This window comes from Canis lupus, chromosome 28 (genome assembly GCF_003254725.2).
Source record: "Canis lupus dingo isolate Sandy chromosome 28, ASM325472v2, whole genome shotgun sequence".
NCBI classification, from domain to species: domain Eukaryota; kingdom Metazoa; phylum Chordata; class Mammalia; order Carnivora; family Canidae; genus Canis; species Canis lupus.
In genome coordinates, this window is record NC_064270.1 from 38,323,216 (window position 1) to 38,338,275 (window position 15,060).

Below are 15,060 nucleotides of genomic sequence, written 5' to 3' on the forward strand. Positions count from 1 at the left end.
GAGATGCGTGCAGGCCAGGCATCTCCCCTGTTCCTCCTCAGACCAAGAAAGACAAGTTTTTAATCAGCAGCCAACTCTACAGTCTTCGGAGTTGGTTTAAACTAAGTCAGCAACTCTGATTCTTTTATTTGAAGAACAAATAGCAGGATAACATTCCTAAGCCCTAGAAATACACCATCATAACTTCCCACCAAAAGATTTTAAATTCCTCAATTCAAAAATGCTAACACACAGTCTTTTCTCTGTCTCTGTCTCTTTCTCGCTGTTACTCCCACCCTTCCTCCTTCCTCTCTCTCTCCTTCTCCCCCGTGCCCACCCCAATTCTATATGCTGAGCAAGTGGGAATATTCCCAGGAATATTGGCCTCTGGGGATCTATAACCCCATGCAGTGAGTGCTGCTCTGCTGTTTCATAGCTGAGTCGCTTTGGACAAGTAGCTTGACCCTTTAACCCTCACTTTTCTTACCTATAAAATGGGTGTACTGACCCTCACCTCACACACTGGCACGTTTTTAAAGGACAACACATATAAAAACAAGTAGCACAGTGTTCAAGGGAGAACTCAAGATTGAACTTGATTCTTGATTTGCTCAAGATTCTTGGTAACAAATGGCAGGAGCCCCACTCAAACTTGTTTATTCAAACAAAAGAATTCACTGTCACACAGATATATAAGAAGTTCAGGGGTGGTTACCTTCAGATCTGGCTGGATTCAGGGGCTCAACGGTGGAGCCTGGGCAGTTTCTCTCTACCCTATGGGATCCCCTCTCAGGGAAGAAGGCCATGACGCAGCGCCGCAGAGTCTCTGCTGGGTGACCCAGCGGGAAGTAACCGAACATGTATGTAGGCAAGGGTCTGGTTGGCCCAGCACAGTGACCTAGGGAAGACTAGCCATACACAAAGGAGGCAGAAAAGCGTGCAGGTGAGAGCCAAGACTGTCCTCCATGAGTCTCAGTGAATGCAGTTCTCACTTTCCAACGCCTTAAACGAGTCAGAGGCACAGTCAACCTCTGTAAATAGTCTAACTCCCAATGCTGTGTGACCTTCCCAAGCTACTCAACCACTCTGTTTCCTCATTCGTAGAACTGTGATAATGATATTGTTGTGAAAATTCAAAAAGCCAATGAGTATCGCCCTAGTTAAGCCTAGGGCCTGCCACTTAACCAGCAATGGATAATTTTTGGCTATTTGGATTAATTTCTAGGAGTCGTATATTTCTGTGCCTGAGTAACTTAATGAATCTCTAATACAGGTGCTAATTAGGATGAATCCCTAAGACGAAGAAATGAGGTGCAGACTTGGTGATGCTTTGCTTGGCCTGGGGGTGAGGGTGGGGGTGGGCAGGCAGTGGTCTAGCTCTAGGAGAGTGTCCTGAACTGGCGCCGATATTCCTAACAGTCATCCTGCCCTTACCATCCCCCTTCCTCCCCTGATCACACCTGTTCTCCCGGCCACGTGGATGCATGGGACTGGCTGGATGCTACTTCATTCCCCTGGCCACTGTAACTGGTCCAGAGTCCAGCTGACTATGCTGTACTGAGCCAAGAAGAGCCCTTCCTTGGGATTTTTTTCCAGGGGGAGCTGGAGACAGAATTTGTTTCAACTCTGGGGGCACACTGCTGAAAGGATGTAATGTTGAGGTCATGGGCAGAAACATGGGTCATGCCCAGATCCGAATTAGAGAGGAGAGCTGGCTCCCTATGTCTGATGTCCTGAGCCCACCCCACAGGGCCCCTCCCTGGGGAGCGGCCCCGCCCAGGTGCCCAGGACTCCTCTCCCTCCCCATCGGGAATGAGAACTCTGTCCTGTTCCTGTCCGGAGGCCTCATGGACCAAGGAGGGCCATTCCCCGGCCCTCACTCTCACTCCTGACTCTCCAGACTAAAGTCGGTTACCTTTGCGAACAGACCGTCAGACAATTGACTGATCAGACAGCCAGACACCACGTCACCCTTGCCACCAGTTTTGCTGCTCACATGGTGACCATTCTTCCCACTTCGCCTCATTTTATTTCAAATCAATGGCCCAGAGCACCAGGGCTGGAGTGAAGAAGTGCCCCTCAGGCGGAATACAACCACTTTTTCTTTTTCAGATTAATGTTTTTGGAGGCTGAGATAGAACATTCCGTATGGCTGGGTTTCCTGCCTTGATTTTCATTTGTGGTTTCCCAGGTAGAGGCAAACGAGGCCAAATCACAATCTCAGCATCAAAATCCCCACGTCTCTGGCTTTAATTTCCAAGTCACAAAAATGCAGGCACTTGTGGCTCATCCCAGAAGGACAGAGGAGGGGGGGAGACCCCCTTCCTCCTGGTGGCCCAGGTACACACTCCACAGCACTTCACACCACTTAAAAGATTCTGCCCAAACTGCCAACAATGTGTTACAAACAAAGCCCTTCCCGAAAATGGATCAAAAACACTTTGTAATAAGTGTAGGAGCTACTTTCAAAAGGGCCAATGTCTAACAAAATCCCCGGTCCTGGGTGATCAACACTGAATAGCCCAACACAGTTTGGGAAAACCTCCCCCAAAGCTCCTACACCTGAAGTAGTTATCTACACCAATCTATCCACACACATACGCATCAGAAGCGTTGACTTTTATTCACTTGTTTGCAGGTATCATATACATTCCCTGGATATTCAGCTTATCTGGTCAACGTATTCCAGAAAGAAGAGCTGTAGAAGATTTGGAATAATCTTTGTCTAATAGTTGCTAGATAATGGATCCAAATGCCACAAATACCAGTGGCCTTTTAACCTGCATGGGTGTTTCCCCTAAAAGAGAGCAGGTGCCATTCCTTTTTCTCTTTCAGGACTTTCCTTATAACAACCCTTCAACACCAGCAGATCTCCTCACTGCTCAATGTGGGGCCACCCACATCACAGAGCTAGGCACACATGGGCTCTCGACAAGGGCTTGTTGAAAGGGTTCTGGCTTTGTAGCCTCACGAGCCCTAGTACGTCTTCCCGGTAGATGCTCACCGCTCCAGATTATAAACTCCATTTCCTTATCTGTCTATACCACCCAACTGTGGGTGCCTTTTTTTTTTTTAATTTTTATTTATTTATGATAGTCACAGAGAGAGAGAGAGAGAGAGAGGCAGAGACATAGGCAGAGGGAGAAGCAGGCTCCATGCACCGGGAGCCTGATGTGGGATTCGATCCTGGGTCTCCAGGATCGCGCCCTGGGCCAAAGGCAGGCGCCAAACCGCTGCGCCACCCAGGGATCCCCTGTGGGTGCCTTTGACCCTGATGCCCCGCACCTCCCTCTTCCATTCCCCCAGAATGCTCCCCGCCAACGTCAATTACTGGTTGGCTGTACTATCCAGATTCTAGGTGCCGGCTCTTGGCTCTAACCCTTATAGGAATACAGGGGCTGGGAAAATCAATTGTGTTAATCGGCAAAACTCTCCACTGGAGATGCTATCCTAAAAGGAAACCACATGTAAAACACTTAAAGAGGGGAGCTCTGTAATATGTTTCTTTTGTTATACGACCCTCGCACGTTTGTCCGGAGTTTGGGGCTTTCAAACCACACAAGGTTTTATGCGATCATTATAAAATCCCTTCTTTTCCCAAAGGCAGGGTAGTAAGGATTAAGTTTGAATACTGAAGACAGCTTTGTTGTAAATGGTCTCTAATGTCACAAAAGTAGCTTGGAAAGAAAGGCTTATTAAACAAATTTCTTGGGTTGCAAATCATTGAAAGCAATCACATGTCATGTTCATTTGTTTAACCTGAAAGGTATCCATTTGGCTGTTTAAAGAAACGATGCAAATTAACATGGTTCCCAGTGCCCACAAGAAAGCTGGCTGATCTGAAAGGACATTCAGGGAGGCCCCTTGAAGAAGTAAGTGACATTGAACATACACTCCTGTGTTTTTCCACCTCTTTTGCAAAAAGTTGTTCATGGGAACCTGAAGAATGGGATATGATTTATTAAACCACAGATGGGAAACCACAAAGGAACCTTGTCCGCCTAGTTCCGTCATCCTACAAACAGAGAAGTCCGGTGGATTACACAGTGAGAGGCTGGCAGGACTGCATCCCAAATCTCCTGACCTCACTTACTCGCCAAGCCATCTCCCAGATTTGGGGCTATCCTTGTGTTGCTTTAAACAATAGAAAGTGCTTGTAGGTGAGGATGTGGGTATAATGGGACAAAGGAATGAGGGATGGGGGGGCGTTATAAGTTTCACAGGAGCCTATAGAAAAGACCAGAACAAACGGCAAAGATGTTTTGTTTCTCTTGCTTTCTTAGCTTAAGTGCTTACCGCTGGCTGCCTGGAGCAGCACTGAGAAGGATTCTGAGGCTGGGTCCAGTTTTACTGGAGCAAAGTACTTGATCTGAACAGCAGTGTGTACCCAGGGCCTAGTTCACTTTCCAGAGGCAGCTATTCTGAACATGTCCCAGCCGAGGTGTGACTCTGGGTGGTGACCTTGAGAGGATCCATGATGCACCTATTGAGTCACTGGGGCTTATCACAAAGCAACCTTGGTTCTTTGAACAAATTTTTATTAACAATCTTACTATGTTGAGCCATGCAAGTCATGAATATCCCAATAGAGTAGTTGTGCACAGAGGCAGAGTGAAGATTTCTTTCCCATTAAGAAGACAACCTAGGAGCTGCATAGATGGGGACCAACGGGCATGTGACCTCTCTTAAGCTTTGAGGGATACTCCCAGGGGGCCTTGTGCCCCATCAAGCTGGATACAACGTGTCTATAGTGTTTCCTGGGGCTGCCATAAAGGGCACCACAAAAATGGGTGTCTGGAAACAACACACACGCTGTCTCGCAGCTCTGGAGCCCAGGAGTTGGAATTCAAGGTGTGGAGAGTGCTGTGCACCCTCTGAAGGTTCTAGGGATGGGTGCTGCCCATGCCTCTCTGGCCCCACCTGTTCCTTGGCTCCAGGATGCATCACTCTGCACCCTCCGTCTTCACACAGCCCTCCCTGTGTTTGTCTTCACCTGGCCTTCTGCTTTCAAGGACCCCAGTCGCCCCAATGACCCACTGTAACTTGTTACCTCTGCAAAGATCCTGCCTCCAAATAAGGTCACATTCTGAGTCGGGATGGGGGGTTGGGGGGTGGTGGTGGTGGTTGGGACTCCGATGTATCTTTCTGGGGGAGCTCAGCTCCGCTGTAAGAATGTGCACACAGCATGGAGCAGGGCCTGGCACCCCTGTGCTCACTGAATGGCCCCGAGGCTGGCCTGGCTGCCAGGGCCCAGGAATCTGGGTGCATCTAGGCCATGGTGACCCGAGGGACCTGAGGGGCCCTGATCGGCCCCCTCGGGCCCCAGCCCCCTCTGCTCGTGCAGCGACCTGGAAGGCGCCTGGAGTCCTGCGGGTCCCTGCCCCCTGGAGCCCAGGCAGGCGGCCCCGCGCTCCGAGCACCTGCCGCCCCCGGAGCCCGCAACACGGTTCGTGGGCGCACCGGCGCGCACCTCCCCACCGCTCCCCGCACGCACCACGGGGCGCGGGCCTGGCATTTGCAAAACTGAGGCACAGAGCGGCAGAGGAAGACGGAGGCGCGGGGCCCAGGCCGCCGGCGGGAGCGGGAGAGGCCGGCCCGAGGGCGGGAAGACCCGGCGGGGCGGCGCCAGGCGGCTGCGAGGCTGCGCGCAGCGGGGTCGGCCCGGGCGCCGCCGCACTGGGCATGCTCCGAGCCGGGCGCGCGCTCGCGGGTCGGCCCCGCCCCGTCCCCGTCGGCCCCGCCCCTCGCCGCTCTTCCTGGCCCCGCCCCCTCCGGGCCCCTCCGCGCGCGGCGGCTCCCGCGCCCCCGCCGCGCTTCCGTCACGCCCAGGCCCCGCCCCGCGGTGACCCCGCCCCCCGCGCCCGGCCCCGCCCCCCGGCGTCTCGGCCCCGCCCCCCGCGCCCCGGACTTGCCCGGGCGGCGCGCGCTCCCGTGGCCCCCGCGTCCGTGCGCTCGCAGCTCCTCGCCGTCGGCGGCCTGGGCCACACGGTGAGTGTCTGGTTGCTGCCCTCCGCCCGCGGCAGGGCCTGTCCTAGGCCGACGAGTCCTCGGGGCCTGTGGCTCTGTGGGCTCCTTCCCCTGCCGTAGGTGTGGGGCCTGCGCGCCCCCCATCCACTCCGCCCAGACCCCACGTGCGCCCCGGGGCGCCAGGTGCGGCCCACCCACCCTCCGCCCAGGTCCCACATGTGCCCAGGTACACCAGGTGCGGCCCACCCACCCTCCGCCCAGGTCCCACATGTGCCAGGTGCACCAGGTGCGGCCCACCCACCCTCTGCCCAGGTCCCACATGTGCCAGGTGCACCAGGTGCGGCCCACCCACCCTCCGCCCAGGTCCCACATGTACCAGGTGCACCAGGTGCGGCCCACCCACCCTCTGCCCAGGTCCCACTTGTGCCAGGCGCACCAGGTGCGGCCCACCCACCCTCCGCCCAGGTCCCACATGTACCAGGTGCACCAGGTGCGGCCCACCCACCCTCTGCCCAGGTCCCACATGTGCCAGGTGCACCAGGTGCGGCCCACCTACCCTCCCCCCAGGACCCACATGTGCCCAGGTGCGCCAGGTGCAGCTCACCCACCCTGGGTCTGCCTCTCCCCACCCACTCTGCCCAGGTCCCACATGTGCCCAGGTGCAGCTTACCCACCCCAGGCCTGCCTCTCCCCATCCACTCTCCACCCAGGTCCCACATGTGCCCAGGTGCAACCCTCCCACCCTGGGCCTGCCTCTCCCCACCCAGGTCCCACATGTGCCCAGGTGTGGCTCACCCACCCTGGGCCTGCCTCTCCCCACCCACTCTGCCCAGGTCCCACATGTGCCCAGGTGCGGCTCACCCACCCCAGGCCTGCCTCTCCCCACCCACCCTCTGCCCAGGTCTCACATGTGCCCAGGTATGGTTCACCCACCCCAGGCCTGCCTCTCCCCACCCACCCTCTGCCCAGGTCCCACATGTGCCTAGGTGCACCAGGTGTGGCTGGCTCACCCATCCCAGGCCTGCCTCTCCCCACCCACAGTCTGCCCAGGTTTCACATGTGCCCAGGTGTAGCCCTCCCACCCCAGGCCTGCAGCTCCTGGACCACATTGAGCTGGTGACAGTGGCCTGCTGTGGGCTGCAGGCTGCCCCCGTCGCACCTCGACTTGGCCAACACCTTCAAGGCCCTCCCCTGTGCACGCTCCTGCCCCGCACCCTGGTGATGCACGTCCAGGAACGCTGTCCATCCGCCTTCTGTTCCCAGGAAGCTTCAGAGGCCTCGACCCAGGCCCTTCCTTGCAGCGAGCCTTTAGCATCCTCCCTGGGCGGAATTCCACGCCTCCTGCCCTGTTTAACACCATGTTCTGGGGTCCTCATGATCGTGGCTGGTGTCTATTCGTTTTACCCGAATTGCCTCCATAAACACTTGGGGTAAACAAGCGGAGTGTGTGAGCCCTTCACACTGGGCACCCTGATTCCCAGGTCAGTGGAGACAGTAGGGCAGTGCTCATCCATCCCTCACTCACTGGCTCATCATTTCCTGAGCCCCTGGGATGGTCTTGGCTGCAAGGCCTCTGCCCAGTACTTGGTTTCCTGTTCTCCAGGCACCTTGTGTGGATAGAGCGCAGCGTCTGCTTGGTCAGGTGGGTGGACAGTCATCCCACAGAGGGGCTGCTTTGTCCACAGAGGGGCCGCCTCTGCTGCATGTGGCAGAGCACGAAGCTGCTGAACGTAACCAGCGAAGAAGCGGCTGGCTCTTTAAATAGGGACCGTGGAGCATCTGAGGCAGGCCCTCCTCTCCATCTCCCAGAGACAGATGAGGAAGAGATGGCTTTGCTGTTTCACAGTCCTTCAGTGGAGAAAACACAGACGTGAAAAAGACATTAAAAAGGAGAGCATGCTAAGGGTAAAACAGATTAAGGAAACAATGTCAGAGCTCTCCTCCCACCCCTGGCCATCCCCGCCCCCCCCGCCCGGCCCCCGGGCCAACAGAGAGCTCACATTGTGTTAGCTCAGACACATTGTCCCGAGGGCAGTTCACACCAAGTCCACACCTGCGAGGGCCAGAGTCTGCAGGACACCAGGAGACTTGGCCTTGCTCTGGCAAGTGTCGCATCTCTCCTGGGTTCTTGTCTCCAGTCGGAATTGGAATAGCAGAGGCTGTTACGCTGTGGGGGCAGGATGAACCCATCCTCACGGGCAAGAGCCATAGTAAGGCACCTTTTCTATGTGAATATTCTTTTTTATTAAAACAAATCTGTATTGTAAGAGCTAGATTTTTAGACTTCTTAGACCCTGCTTTAAAAAGGCCTTCACTGCTGGAGGGGGAAGTTTAAAGAAATAATGCACTAGGCATGGACGTGATGGAAACATCTCTTGTTCAGCAGAGATTCTCAGACTTTTCTTTTCCTCTCTGGTTTGGTCTCACTTGGGTATCAGTTGGATCTCACCTGGGCCCCCCACTTGGGCCTTCCAGCCCCATAGTTTCCTGTGCCGGTGTGCAGGTGTGGGCCTGGTCTGTCCGTGCAGGGAAGAAGGGCAGGGGGCCCGAGGGAGAAGGAGCCACCCCGGCGGTCCTGCAGAGCTCATTCCTCCGCGCTCCTGCCTCAGGAACCCAACGGTGCGCTTCTCAGTGTTGTTCAATGAAGTAACCTTGCTAAACTGTCTTTATCTTCCTTATTTTGCAGAGGACATGTAGAAGCCAGGGATTCAAACCAGCAACACGGTTCTATTCTGACTCCCTGTTTTGGGCCTCAAGGCTGTTTTCAGTTTATAGTGTAGTCTCCTTAGTAGAAAAAGCATGGAAGCAAAACAGTATTTTCTGTGGTCATCTGTTAGGTTTGTTTTTATGCTTCCCTGTGACCTTACCTAACTACTGACCTATACAGTTCCTCTTGTGCATCCACTTTCCCTGAGGGTTTTGGCATCCTATCATGTCTGGGGTCACTGCAGACACGTACTTTGGGGCCCCAGCCTCTGAAAGGCCCTGAGCTCCTTTGGCTGCCGTCCTCGTCCTCCCTGATGGGTTCCCTGGTTATGGGAGGGTAGCTTTTGATACAGCTGCTTTCTGAAGGAGCTTGGGTCTTAGCTCAGAGTGTTACTCACACAAAACCTGAAACTGTAAAAATTGGGAACGTGTGGACTATAACATTACCATTGGGTGAGAGTGGATTCCCTGTCATTCTTCTCAGGTGCTGATGAGCAAACAAACCCAGCAGCACCCCATTCTTGGTTTAAAGTGAAAGTCTGTGGTTATCTGCATGGGAGAGGGGGTTTGAGCCGTGCAGGCGGGCCAGTTTTCCCTTGCTTCACAGGATGCACGTCCCCTTCTGTTAGCTCTGGAGGCCTGTCGTGAGCAAAGGCAGATGAAAGTCTGAGACCCAGCATTGTAGACAAAATACTGCCACGTGTGTGTTTTGTGGCATTTGGGTAACTGGTGCATATTTGCTGGTCACTGGCAAGGGTCATTTTCTTTTGACGTAAAAAATAAATAATAAAATGCTTAGATGGAGGGGTCAGTGCAAGATTTTGGGAAAACCGTATTATGGGAATATAGTGAATGACTTATTCCTGTATGTAGCTATTAAAATGAATTGTCTAAGAGGAATAAATCATTTTGTGACCTTTTGTAACCTTTGAAGGAATCAGAGTGGTTTCGGCAGATGTGGCTTGTATGTAAATCGGTCACAGTGTCTTGCCAAAGTGCTCAGAATCCTTGGCAGGTAAGCCAGTCTGTGGCTGCCACGCTCCTGATGTCTGCTTTAGAGAAATAACTAAATACATAGGCAGCCCCAGGGGCCACTGACACGGCGGTGACACCGTTGACTACGTGTTAAATGCTGAAACTTGTTTTTGATACGGCAAGTTGTTTTCAATTAGATCAGGGGCTTAGAGGAGTGGGGGTCTCCAGGGAGGCAGGCCTCATGTCCCTGCCCCCCCCCCCGCCCCCGCATCCCAGAGTAAACTTCTGGCTTGTGATACCGCCGTGGAAAAACCAGTTAAAAGTTCCACAGAAACATTTCCTTACAGTTGCTAAATTTGTTGTCGTCTATGTACGTGTGTAACCGTGAAAGGGATTGTGAGAGAGTTATAAATGCCTCCTATGTTCACTGTACCACTTCAAAAATTGTCTTGTTAGAATAATTTCCTACCGGTAGCACTTGTGAAGTCAGCAGAGTATCCAGCCCGAGCTCCATTGCCCATTCCCAGAAGTCTGGGGGCGAAACTGAACGCGCAGTCTGCCAATGGCACCACTCGTAAAAGCAGGCACTTGTTAAATCTATTTGTTTTTATTATAGACATCGATCTGCCAGTCGCAATAATGCATTTATGGACATTTTTCTGCAAGCGCAGCGCTGGTGGCAGTTTTTACTGACAAATTGAGTCATATGGATAGTAGTTTAGAAAACTCTTACCTTATTGACAGATCGGGCGATTCCTGCAGTGGGCGTTGAGAGGTATCCGGATGGGTGAAGAGAGAGAATTGAATCATGGGGCAAAATATGGGATGGGACATTGAAATGTGGACATTTCATAAGTAACTGGTGGTTACTTCCCATTTGTTTTTAAATTGTTAGCTACAGTTTACTCCTCAGTCAAAAGGCCTACATGTTGGGACCAATGATGTTACCTTCAGATTTTGACCTGGTTGTTCGGGGTCCTTAGTAAGAGTGACCACTGGAATGTGGGATCTGATGCTCTCCTTGGAGTGGGAGATCCATGAGCCATAGCAGAACAGCGTTCTCAAGTGGTGGTCTGAGCCCCGCTGGCATCAGGATTACCGAAGGTGCTGGTTAAAAAAGGCGGATTATACGGCCCCTTGCCAGACCTGTGGGATCAGAACCTGGGGACCTGTGTCTTTACGGGCTTCTCAGGGCATTCTAGGGACCCTAATGTTTGAGCATCTCTTGAGGAATCTTTAAGATGGCTGAGAAAGAATGCTCTCCAGTGCAGATGAGCAATGGAGTTCCCCTTCCAGAAGGGTCCATTCGCAGCCAACGTTGTTCTCACTTGCCTGTGCTCATGGATCTGTGTATGGTTTTGTAACTCCTCAGAGACATGTGAATCTCTTCAAATTGCACACCCAACATGTTATCATAGCGTTATAGTTTTCGGTCTTGTGGTTATGACAAAAGATGCAGATGTTACCAAAACTTTGGCATTAGTTTTACAAACAAAGTGAAGCATGGACAGCCATATTATATTTCCCTCCTGTCTTTCCTTTTGACTGGCTGGTGTCTTTTTTTTCCCTGCTGGGGGTAGAAGCATTTTCCTGGTCTCGGGTGAGGGTGAACTTTCAGATACACCACTGAATGTGTTTTTGTGGAACTGAGTTGGGTTTTTATGTAGGAAGAGTGGCGTCAGAGAGAACATGGGAGGGATTTTGGTGGTGCTGTTTACTAGTTGGGTGACTATTTGTTTTGTTTTGTTTTAGAGAGAGAGAGCGCTAGCATGCACAGTGGGGAGAGGGAAAGAGAGATCCTCAAGCAGGCTCCATGCCCAGTGTGGAACCCAATGTGGGGCTCGATCTCATGACCCTGAGTTGGATGCTCAACTGACTGAGCCATCCAGGTGCCGCAATTAGTTGGGCGACTTTAAGCAAATGTTGAACTCCAAGCTGCCTCCTCATCTGTCTGATGGTGGTGATCACACTTAATTGTCTGTCTGGATGAGTATCAGCATATGAAATAATAAAGTATGAGGCACCGCCTGGATAGAAATGTTCATTTGGAACCATTATCTCATTTGTGGATGAGATTGTACCTGGAAAAGGCAGGGAGGAACCTACCAGAAATCCTGGTTTCCCTCCAGCCTAGCCAGCATCCTTGTTTTATGGATTTACTCATAACCCAAGTCCCCTTTAGGGGCAGCCTGCACAGGGGTAAGTGGGCAGCCGCTGCTAACAAGACTGCTTGTTTGGACTTGGCTCTACTGGTTATATCACCTTGAGGACAGTTAGATAACTATTCTGAGCCTTGGTTTCCCCAAAACTAGGGGAAATGACACTATCACTCATAGGGCTGTGGTTGCCTATTGAGAGGGAGTCACATGTGCAGATCACACCAGGCCCTGGTGAGCCCCGAATAACAGTAATAGTTGGCATATGTTAGCTTAGGGCCACCAAGCTGTTTTTCAGAGGAGGCAGGACTAGTGATGGTTCTTGGCTCCTGTGCTCCGCCTCCGGTGTGTCTGTGATTCCAGGTGGTCACGGACTTCTATTTGGTCTGGAGCATGATGTAGCCCATGGGGAATTTGCTAGGTGTCTAAAATCCTTCTTGTCTCTAAGGAGGTGGTATCCTCTGCTGCCAGCTCCGTTGTTTCACCGTGGACACTGTTGGGAGCTGCCCAGGCGGTTGGCCTCCAGGTGCCTCCCACTCAGGGGGCAGTGTGGTGAGTGGTCAGGGGTGCCATGCTGACGGCAGGCTTGTGCCTCGTGGGCCAGTGGGCTTAGCAGGTGTGTTCCCCGGGGGGGCACTGCCCATCTCCGACAGCCCCGGGAGGCTCGACAGTAATCATCTGTTACATTGAAAAAGCTTGCTGAAGGATGTGACACAGAGCCCGACACTGGCAGTGGTCAGCAGCCGGCAGTGGCACCAGCATGGCACAGTATTTTCCCAAGTGTGATTGCTCAGACCCCAGTAGTGAGGGGCGGGGCAATCTGTTAGGTCAGCTTTGTCAGAAAGAGAAAATCCTCAGTAATATGTGTGGGTGGAAATGGGCCCTATTTTGGGGTCTGTCTTTACCCTCCCCTCATGGTTCAGCCTGGTAGAGTTAGTCAGGTTCCAGAAGATTCTGGCCACTGCAATAATGGTGTTGCTGGTAATAGCATTCATTGAAGGCCTACTGCGCGGGTTGCTTTATGTGGACCGACTTCTCGCATCCTGTGGACACCGATGGTTTCCTTGTTGTGTGTGAGGAGCCCATGTGTGCTATTCTCTGGGAGAGGCTGGGTGCTTTGCACAAGGCGCACAGGATAGGACTAGAGCTCCGGGTTGGCCCACTGGCTGTGTCACTGCCTTTGCAGGGGTCAAGTGAGAACCAGGCACGGGTCCTTTTGGGGGCAAGATGTGGCGTAAATAAATACATACCTATGTGTGTTCACTTAGATTTTCTGAACTCCAGTGTGACCAAGCACTGTCCTTAGCATTGGGGGAGAAACAGTGCTCTCATGTCTGTCCCTGCTTGACATGCTCACGACACCTCCCAGTACACAGACCACTAATACAGGGCTGCCCGCGGTGAGGACGTCGCGGGACCGTGCCTGTGTGAGCTTTGCCATTTGCTGAAGGCGTTCGTCTATACCCCATACAGTGTTTGAGAGTGGGAGGACAATTGGGTGGGAGCCAGAGAAAGGAGGAGGGCACCAAGTCCCAGGCTGTGTTCCAGGGCTGCAGCCATGCTCATCACCAAGTCCCGATGCACCGTAGACCTGGTCCTGATGCCTGCTACAGGGGTGGGTGAAACATCTGTGCAGAAACTTGTGAGGTTTGTCCCGGTGGCCTGTGGGTGGGACTTTGCGGGTTGAGCAGTGGGAGCGTGGACTCCGGGATGCAGGTGCATCTGTGAGCAGTTCGGCTGGAGTTCGGGTGGGGGTCGGGGCTGCAAAGGAGCCCTGACGTTAGCACAAGGTCAGCCAGGAAGGGGACTGTTCTCTCTGAGCCTTGGGCTCAGGACCTTCCCAAGTGGGGCCACCGAGTCATCAGCAGGGGAGGCAGGGACGACAGGGAGGAAGGACGAAGGTCAGGCGGTGGGCGGCCTCTGCTGCACGTGGCGGGTGACACAGTCCGGTCATGTGCCCCGGGTCAAGGGTGGTTTGGGGACAGTTTGTGCGAGGCCGAGGGGTCCCGCAGGGCTTTCTGATGGAGCGCCGTGCGGTGAGGGAGGAGGGTCATGGAAGATGACTGTGTTTAGAATGAGTTTTTTTTAATGAGAAAGGAAAAAACATGTGGTGTATATACTTTTTATTCACAGAAAAGCGATCCTGGGGAAGTTAGAGAAAAAGATCTGGCCTTGGGGGGGTAAATAAACCCCTTCCGTCGCGCTGGCATTTGGGCTCGGGAGTGGGGGGCTGCCTTCCTGTAGCCTCGCTCGGGCAGAAGTGTCAGCAGGGACGAGGGGGCTCGTTAGCGGCCCTCGCACCCAGCCCGTCCTCCGGAGGTGCGGGGACCTGTACGACCCTGCCGGTGCTGGTGGGCTCCCGAAACTAAACTGCCAGGCTCGGGGTGCACCGTTGCGTCGGAATGAAGATCAGAAGGAAAGCGTGTGCCTGGTCTCCTTCCGCAAAGACTCCACGGTCTTCTGCGCGGCCCGTGTCCTCAGGCTGTGCTCCTGTCTGACCCCGTTGGGGGTCACCTGCTGGGGCGTCTGGCGGGGAGCGGGCCTGTCCACCGCGTGCCCGTGTCTTAGGTTCTCAGTGCTTCTGGAGGCACACTGGGGTGCGGGAGGCCCTGGTTGGGGGGCGTCAGTGGTTGAAGGTGGTTGGAGCAGGTCCCCCAGGGAGAATGACTTATGAGGGCGGCTTGAGCCATGAGAGGTGGGCGGCCTTGCGAATGGAGGCCTGGGCACAGTGTCCGGGAGGGTCCTGGGTGGCCACCGGCTGGCGTGCTGGAAGGACAGACGGAAAGGCACCAATGGCCTGCGTGGAGTCAGGGGTGGGGTGTGTCGAGGCCGCCTGGCTGTGCCGGCCTGTGGACACCCCACAGTGGTTAAGGCCACAGTGTGGCCCGGGTCCTAGAAACGAGGCTTCAAGGTCTCCGTGCGCTGAACCTGTCACGGTTACGTCATGACGTCCGTGTGGGCCGTGACCCTGCAGGAGGGCCGGGACCCAGCAGAGCAGAGGGAAGGGGTCCTGAGCGTCCGATCAGGGCTGTGTTCTGTGTTTGCAGCTGCTCTTGTTAGTGAGGCTTTTCACACTCAAGTGGAAGTTCCTAGAAAAATGGGCAAAAAAAAAAAAAAGAAAAAGAAATGATGTATTTCCAAAAGTTACTGAATTTAGCTAGCTATCCCAAGAAAAGCCCATGTGTGCTATTCTTTATTGTGCAGAAAAATTTGTTTCTGTCACCATCGTGTTATCATCAGATTAAGCTGTCGAGTCAGATGGATGCGGTGCGTCCCG

At 53.7% G+C, this 15,060-nt stretch overlaps 1 protein-coding gene across 1 annotated transcript in view; it reads left to right on the forward strand.

Annotated features, from left to right (window-relative positions):
* The first annotated feature begins 5,864 nt into the window (after positions 1-5,864).
* MGMT (O-6-methylguanine-DNA methyltransferase) overlaps positions 5,865-15,060 on the forward strand; it is a 282,268-nt gene continuing 273,072 nt past the window's right edge. Inside the window, exon 1 of the mRNA XM_025467647.3 lies at positions 5,865-5,967. The gene's annotated coding sequence lies outside the window, so the exon portion shown is untranslated. The remainder of the gene's footprint in view (positions 5,968-15,060) is intronic.